This window comes from Camelus ferus, chromosome 36 (genome assembly GCF_009834535.1).
Source record: "Camelus ferus isolate YT-003-E chromosome 36, BCGSAC_Cfer_1.0, whole genome shotgun sequence".
Classification (NCBI taxonomy): Eukaryota; Metazoa; Chordata; class Mammalia; order Artiodactyla; family Camelidae; genus Camelus; species Camelus ferus.
In genome coordinates, this window is record NC_045731.1 from 11,465,528 (window position 1) to 11,473,170 (window position 7,643).

General features: G+C 45.4%; 2 long non-coding RNA genes across 2 annotated transcripts; one reads left to right on the forward strand and one right to left on the reverse strand.

Moving 5' to 3' along the window:
• Window positions 1-458: 458 nt before the first annotated feature.
• Window positions 459-2,735, forward strand: LOC116661710. Its single transcript, XR_004317614.1, has 2 exons — window positions 459-1,329; window positions 2,459-2,735. It is a non-coding gene; the product is annotated as an uncharacterized LOC116661710 (long non-coding RNA).
• A 1,397-nt stretch (window positions 2,736-4,132) lies between these two features.
• Window positions 4,133-6,235, reverse strand: LOC116661718. The gene is made up of 3 exons (XR_004317622.1): window positions 5,897-6,235; window positions 5,231-5,237; window positions 4,133-4,145 (listed from the first exon to the last, which is right to left on the reverse strand). It is a non-coding gene; the product is annotated as an uncharacterized LOC116661718 (long non-coding RNA).
• Between the last annotated feature and the right edge of the window lie 1,408 nt (window positions 6,236-7,643).

The window sequence follows — 7,643 nt, forward strand, 5'->3', positions numbered from 1 at the left end:
CATGGGGGTCCTCACCTAGAAATAAACATAAGGGTCTCAGAAGTACCTACTTAGGAAAATAGCTTTGCAGAGGAAAAGGTAGTAATCTTACATTCAACTCATGTAAAAGTGTGATCTACATTAATGTTTATATGAAATTATTTCGGTAAAGGCTTCTCCCTTCATCTGTTAGGCGTTTTTCATTTCACAGGACCCGCCTGGCACTGTTGTCACGTTGTTGATGGCATAAGGCCTCTCCAGAATGCTCTTGTCAGACAGTTATGGAAGACAGTCCCTGAAAATACTGGCAAATGGTAGTCCAAAATCTTGTCTTTGCACCTAACATTTACAAAGGCCTCAGCTCTCGTGTCGCTGTTATCACCACAGTGTTTATTATGTTCATGTACTATTTTAGACCCTGTTTAGTGAGCGGGTGACTTTTATAAGATTTTAAAAGAACACTCTAGATGGGGACACTTGTAGTTTGAAATGTCCCCACACATTTCATAACTAAATACGTAACTAATTAAGTCGAGTTTCAAAAAGTTGGCCCTAATTTCTAGAATGGAAACAAATTTACAGTTAAAGAATTATGTATTGTTTTCCTTGTTTCTGACTCTAGGAAGTTGTGAATCAGAAACCAACTTTGAAAACTGGCACTAGCCTCTCCTTTTCTTTTCTTCAAGCAGATTTTCTGATATAAGTATTTTAGTCATGTACAGAGAGCAAAATACATTTGTTTAACTTGTTTGCCAGTAGAATTTTCACTTGACATTATAACAGAACCCTTTTTTCATTTTATGCATCTACGATTCTGTGCTAAAAACATTAGCATAGAACAGACCTTAAAATTTTAGTTTTCTAAAAGTGCAGGAATGGAAAGCTCACTTTAAGGAAAAATCCATTAACGTTAAAAAAACTAAACTTTTATAAAGGGCAGTTTTTCTGAGAGCTGCAAAGTAATGCATTCAGTGTAGAACATGACTTGAATTGTTTAAATATTTGTGCTAATAAGATCAGGCATCGCCCTCTGAGATTATGTGTATCCAACAGGGCAGTGTTTACTGTGCTTTCCATCAGGGGAATCTAAATAACCTTACAGATATATGTTCTCTATTATCTAAAATGAAAGTAAGTAGGAATTTATTTTATTCCTGTGATTGTTTTTCTATTTAAGCAACCCCCAAGTTAGGTCAAGTCTCAAAGTATTATTTAAAAGCCACATTTCATAAGCTAGCTGTCATTCCTATGATAGTGTTTCTTGTTTAACTTAAACATTAAAAATCATATTTGACTTATTTCAGATGCGGAAGAAGTTGGAGAATAATATAGCTAGAGAATTAAAAGAAGGTATGTTGCCAACATTTCTGAATTAAATTTAGACATTGATTTCCGATCTACACTGTAAACAGTAAATGGCACCTGTTTCTATTGTTTGAATAACATACTATGTTAAATTTTTTCCTTACACATAGCTAATGAAAACTGTCAAAGCTTAATTTCATTCATAATGATAAATACACTGATTCCTCATTTATTCCTCGTGATCCATAGCTTTAAAAAAATCTCAAGAAGTCTGTGTTCTATGTTTTTGGCTGTGCCCTTCCTCTCCTGTTGTCCCTGTGGGCCTGTCACCTGTGCACAGACCTGTTCTCAGAAAGCATGGAGGTCATCAGCTTCTCGAGTTTCTGGTAGTGACTGAGGCAAAAAACCCAGACTCAAGCAATCACAGTTCATGTACCTGTCCCCTGGTGGATGACAATTAATTTCCTGTCATTCACTTTGTCACTGGTTAACATTTTGCCCTCAGGAAAAATTCCAAATTCCTTAGCTTGGAAGAAAAACACCCACATCGATTTGGCTCTTGCCAAAGTCTTCAGCCATATCTCTTTACTCCCCTGCTCTGCCCCTGTGCTCCAGCGGCTGGTCAGACTGCGCCCAGCTCCGCGGGCGCCCTTCCTGCCTCTCCCTCCCACACTTTCTCCTCCTCCTTCAGGTATCTGCTTACACATCACGGCCACCAAAGAGGGGACAATATTGACACAAAGCTGGACGTCCCTTCTGAGTGTTCCAACTCTGCCCTCTTTTATACCTGTCATGGCATTTATGTCTCTGTACCGAAACTGCCTGTTCATCTGTTTCTCCAGTTTACGGTACAAGATCTTTCAGGGTGGACTCTGTCATCTTCATCTTGTGGTTCCAGTGCTTGTCACAGTGCCTTAGCACATGGTTGCTGAGTAAATGAATGAAGAGTGAGAAAACCAGGCGCTCTGATCCTTAGCCACAGGAGCAGTTAATTCAACATGCAGCCCTGGGCAAAGTCTAGAGTAGTAATCTTGGGTTTTGTGTTGTAATCGTATATAGGTATTTTTCGTTCTTCTTAAAACTTAGAAAAGTCTCAGCTTTTCTTAAAAAATAAACTGACATTTAGTTACCTATGAAGTATTTTAAGAATCTAATTCTTTCACTTTCTTTCCAGCTGCTATTGAACTTGAATCTAAGTCCTACAGACTCTCTTGTAGGCTTAATGGACAAGTCAAGTCTAAGTCAAGATCTGGTTTCGAAAGCACGTGAAGAACATGTGGAGATGATGAAGAAAAAGTGTCTGATCTACAAGATGAAAAGTAAACATTTACCTGCTGGGCTGTTTGCCTCACATTTTTGTTACTTCCCGTCAAGATATTGACACTGTTTATTAAAGGAAAATATTTTATATTATATGTGCATGATTAAAATTGATGTAGTATTCTAAACCACATTTGTCTGCATCTGATTAACTTTTAAGCAGAGGGAATAAAACCCAGCACTTTGGAGCTTTTGGCAGGACCAGGAGAGGGCAGGCCCAGCTGAGGGCAGGCTAAGGAGAGGGCAGATCGGGATAGTGAAGGCCAACGTGAGGGCAGGCCTAGGTGCGGGCAGGCCCAGGAGAGGTTAGGACCAGGAGAGGGCTGGACAAGGAGAGGGCAGGCCCAGGAGAGGGCAGGCCTAGGTGAGGGAAGGCTCAGGAGAGGGCAGGACCATGTGAAGGCAAGTCCAGGAAAGGGCAGGCCCAGGATAAGGCAGGACTACGTGAGGCAGGGGCTGAGGTGGGCAGTCAGCATGGGCCCTGCAGGGCCTTGTACTGGGTGGTTCCTGCCATTTCTTCCCCAAGTCCTGGGGTCGCAGGTCTGCCTGGGGCTGTTGGGCTTCAGGCCGTCCACCAGGCTGAAGGCTCGTGTAGTGCTGTTGAGTGTCTGTGAGTGTTTAATTGTGGTGAGTGTGTCTTGAGGTGCGTGTGTGTGTATCTGAGCGTGTGGGGGGTTTCTGGGTCTATCTGAGCCTGTTACGATCTCTTCCTCAGCCTAAGATCCTCAGAGAAGTTGTCTCACAAATGCACCCACAAGACAGGGCCAAGCCGTTTCCCCGCGCAGCGTCTGCAGGCGATGCCCCGCCCTTCGTGTGACATCAGGGCACCACCCCCGCTGACCCGGGATGTGCCCCAGAGGTGGTGCCCATTCTTGGGAGGGGATGCTCAGTTAAGCTCAGCTCCCTTCTGCTTCCAGAAGCAGCAGTGACTTGGCTCACATTCAACAGCAAGTCCAAATCGCCTCATTCTGGAGGTCATGTGGCCAGGCTTCCTGGGGCCAGCGTGTGACTCAGCTCGAGAAGACTGGGGTGCACCCCGCCCATCACAGCCCTCGGGGCCGGCCACATCGCGCCATTGCCCACACTGCAGGCGCGCTGGCCCAGCAGGCGGGTTCTGTCCCCCAGCTGCCTGGCCCGGCCTCCTCGGGGCGGCTGGTAGCTTTAGTGGAAGCACAAGCTGGAGAGGGGGCGGTTACAGTCGGGGAGGGGTCACGAGCAGGGTCTTGTCAACGTCATCCTGGTCTTGCCCACCCATGTCACCCAGCTTGGCCCCTCTGGGCAGGCTGGGCGCCTTCCTGTTACCTCACAGCCCTTGGGCAGGAGCCAGCGGCCTGTCTGCACAGGACGCCATGCTTGCCCTGCTGGGTCTGTCCCACCTCTTGTGGCTTCTGTGCTATCCGTTCGCCGCTGTGTGGCATTGGCCAAGTTCCCCAACCTCTCTGTGCCTATTTCTTCATCTGTAAAATGGGTATGATTGGAGGATCAAGCAAGATGCCCAGGACTTGTCAAATGCCCAGCACAGGGCCCAACGTGGGCTCTTCCTCCCCAGAGACAGGCTGGTTTGTGCACCTCTTCAGAGGGATCCCGGGGGGATGAGGAGGGGTGACTGGCTGTGGCAGGTGTCCATCTCACAGAGGAAGCTTTTGGGGAGAGCTCTCTCCACATCCTGAATTTTCTTCCTTCTGTGCATTAGCAAGTTGGCACAGACTAGCCAGTGCTTTGTAGACCCTCGTGATAAAGGTTCTGAACTTAAATTGTGGGCTTTGGGGCAGCAATCGAGCAGTCCCTGGGATTCAAGGATAAGGCCCACCTGGTGAGTGGTCAGCCTGACGTGGACAGTTGAGGATTCAGCAGTCTGGAAACAGCGGAGAAACAGATGACAGGGAGGAAAGGGGTGTGGACACAGCGGGTGGACACTCAGTGCCCCGGCTCAGGTTGTCACCACTGACCGCCTGCTCTCACCCCTGTGGCTGCGCAGCCTGGAGTCTGATCTTGCCAAATAAAGTTTTTGTTGCTCAAAGATCTTTCTCAGGCAGTTCCAGAAACAGGGTCCCAAGCTGTGGGGACCCAGCCCTGCAGGGCCCACCATTCAGGCTCACAGCTCCAGGCTCTGACCAGTGAGCTGGCAGCCTGGGGAAGACGTTCACACTTGGTAACTGCGCTCAGAGGCTGTACTTTACCATCTGAATGTCTTAAAAAGAAAGCCACCCATCCCAATATTTACCATAGGGTGAAGTCCATGACCAGGCAGGGCAGCGGAGACAAGCAGGGCCTGGGCCCATGAGACGCAAAGGGACAGAGGCCGAGCTGGGAGGCATCGGGCAAGAGTAGGTGATATTTAGACACTTCAATCCCATGAAGCTCCCTGTCTGCTCACTGTTTAATCACAGGCCTGAAAAGCCCTCTTCTCGGCTCTAAAATATGAAAACAAAGCTGCTTTTGGATTTGGGAGCTACTGTCTAGGGACACCTCACAGGTGTTTGGGGGATTTCCTGGGAAATGTGTGCTCCCCAACATGCCTCCTCTGCAGCCAAGGTTCCTTCTCCTCTCCCCCCAACCACGCCACCCCAGGACCCCACCAAGCCAGGAGGCAGAGAGGCCCTGACTCAGGCGGAGCCCTGCTGACCCATCTCCTCCACTGCCTTCCCACCGAGCCGGCCCAGATGTCCGGAGCAATGCCTGAGATGAGCTGGACACCCCGCACCGACCGCCACGGCCACATGCCTCAGGCCGGGGGCTCAGGGAGTAGGTCCAGCCCAGTGTAGATCCCTGGGGAGGTGCCCCGCCCAGGGAGTGAGGGTGGGGAGTTCACTGGACTTGCTCAGCACTTGCTGGCCTGGTTCACGCATCCCTTTAGGGACCTTTTAGTCACCTCTGAGCCAAGTTTTTCTCAAGCTGCACATTCAAAGCTGACTTAGGCTCATGAGGAAATGATTTGCCTGTCGACTCATAATTTGGTAATTTCATAATCTAGTGTCTCCTTTCTCTCTCTCTCTCTCTCTTTCTCTTTCTCTTTCTCTCTCCGTGATTCATACATCCTGTCAAATGCTGAAGGTGAAGGCTAAAGTATTCCTGCATGTAGCCGCCAGCAGATGCTCACATCAACTCCTCAGGCCACCAAGCCTCCCTCCTTGCCTCCATGCATCTCTGGGTTATCTGAAAGCTCCCCATATTCTGCAGCAGAGACTGGCATGGATTTTCTGAAAAGGGCCAGGTACAAAGATTCCCAGTTCCACTGTCTACATGGTCTCCCTCTGAGGCAACCACTGCACATTTCTGCTGTCCATAGTACAAAAGCAGTCATTGACAATGACAAACAGACGTGGCTGTACTCCAGGGAAAGTATTCAAAAAGACAGATCGGGCACACAGGTGGGCCACCTCCTGTTCTCTAGTCATTTCTGTGACCCACACAGCAGGAGGGGTCACTGTCCTCCCTCCCTCTAAACTAGAACAGCAGGGAAATTCTTTCCCATTAAAATACCACAACCAGTATCAGCTCACATATATGCTGTACATGAAACGCCTTCTAGGGAAAAAAGCATTCAAAATCTTATGTCATAAAGAGAAAAAGAGTGAGTTACAAGGGAACCCCCATAAGGCTCTCAGCTGATTTCTCTACACAAACACTACAAGCCAGAAGGGAGTGGCAAGATACACTCAAAGTCCTGAATGAAAAAAAAAAAAAAAAAAGCAGCCTAGGATACTTTATCCAGCAAAGTTATCCTTTAGAATAGAAGGAGAGATAAAGAATTTCACAGACAAGCAAAACCTAGAAGAGTTTAGCAACACTAAACCCAAGCTGAAAGAAATATTGGAAGGTCTACTCTAAATAGAGAAGAAGCAGGATGCTACAGAAATGAGACAAGTGTAACTGGAAAGTTGATAACTACCATGAATTACAAATAGAATAAACACGAAATTGTAAATGAAGACATCTAAATCATTAGGTGTGGGAGAGGGAAGCAAGAAAATATAGAGTTTTTTTCTTCTTATCTGTTTAATACAAACAGTTATACTAATGGGTTAACAGACTTACAAAAAAACGGTAACCACAAGCCAAAACCTTACAAGGGAGTCACAAAAACTAAATAAAATCCATGATAATACAAAGGAAAATTACCAAACCACAAAAGGAAGAAGAAAGGAACAAAGAGGAAATACCAAATCAACTGCAAAAATTAGTTCAAAATGGCAATAAACACACACCTATCACTAATTACTGTAAATGTCAATGGACTAAATGCTCCAATCAAAAGACATAGAGTGGCAGACTGTATAATAAAGCAAGAACCTTCAATATGCTGCATACAAGAGACCCACTTTAAGGAGAAGGACACACATAGCTAGAGAGAGAGAGAGGATGGAAAAGGATATTCCATGCAAATGGAAATGACAAGAAAGCAGGAGTAGCATTACTGATTTCAGACAAACTAGACTTTAAAACAAAGGCCATAAAGAAATATAAAGAAGGACGTTTTATAATGATTAAAGGATTAATAAAAGATGAGGATATTACACTCATTAATATATATGCACCCAATATAGGAGCCCCTAAGTACATAAAACAATTACTAACAAAGATAAAGGGGGAAATTGATGGGAATGCAATCATTGTCGGAGAGTTAACACCACATTAACATCACTAGACAGATCTTCCAGACAGAAAATAAATAAGGTAACAGAGAAATTATATGATACAATAGAAAAATCAGACTTGGTGGATATTTTCAGAACTTTACACCCCCCCAAAATAGGATAAACATTCTTTTCAAGTGCACATGGAACATTTTCTAGGATTGATCATGTACTTGGGCACAAAAGAAGCCTCAACAAATTTAAGAAGATAGAAACTATCTCAAGCATCTTTTCTGACCACAATGCCATGAAACCAGGAATCAACTACAGAAAAACAAAGGAGAAATAATGACAGCATAACGATTAAGCAACATGCTACTAAAAATCCAGTGGGTCAATGATGAAATCAATGTTGAAATTAAAAAATACCTTGAGACAAATGACAATGAAAACACAACCACA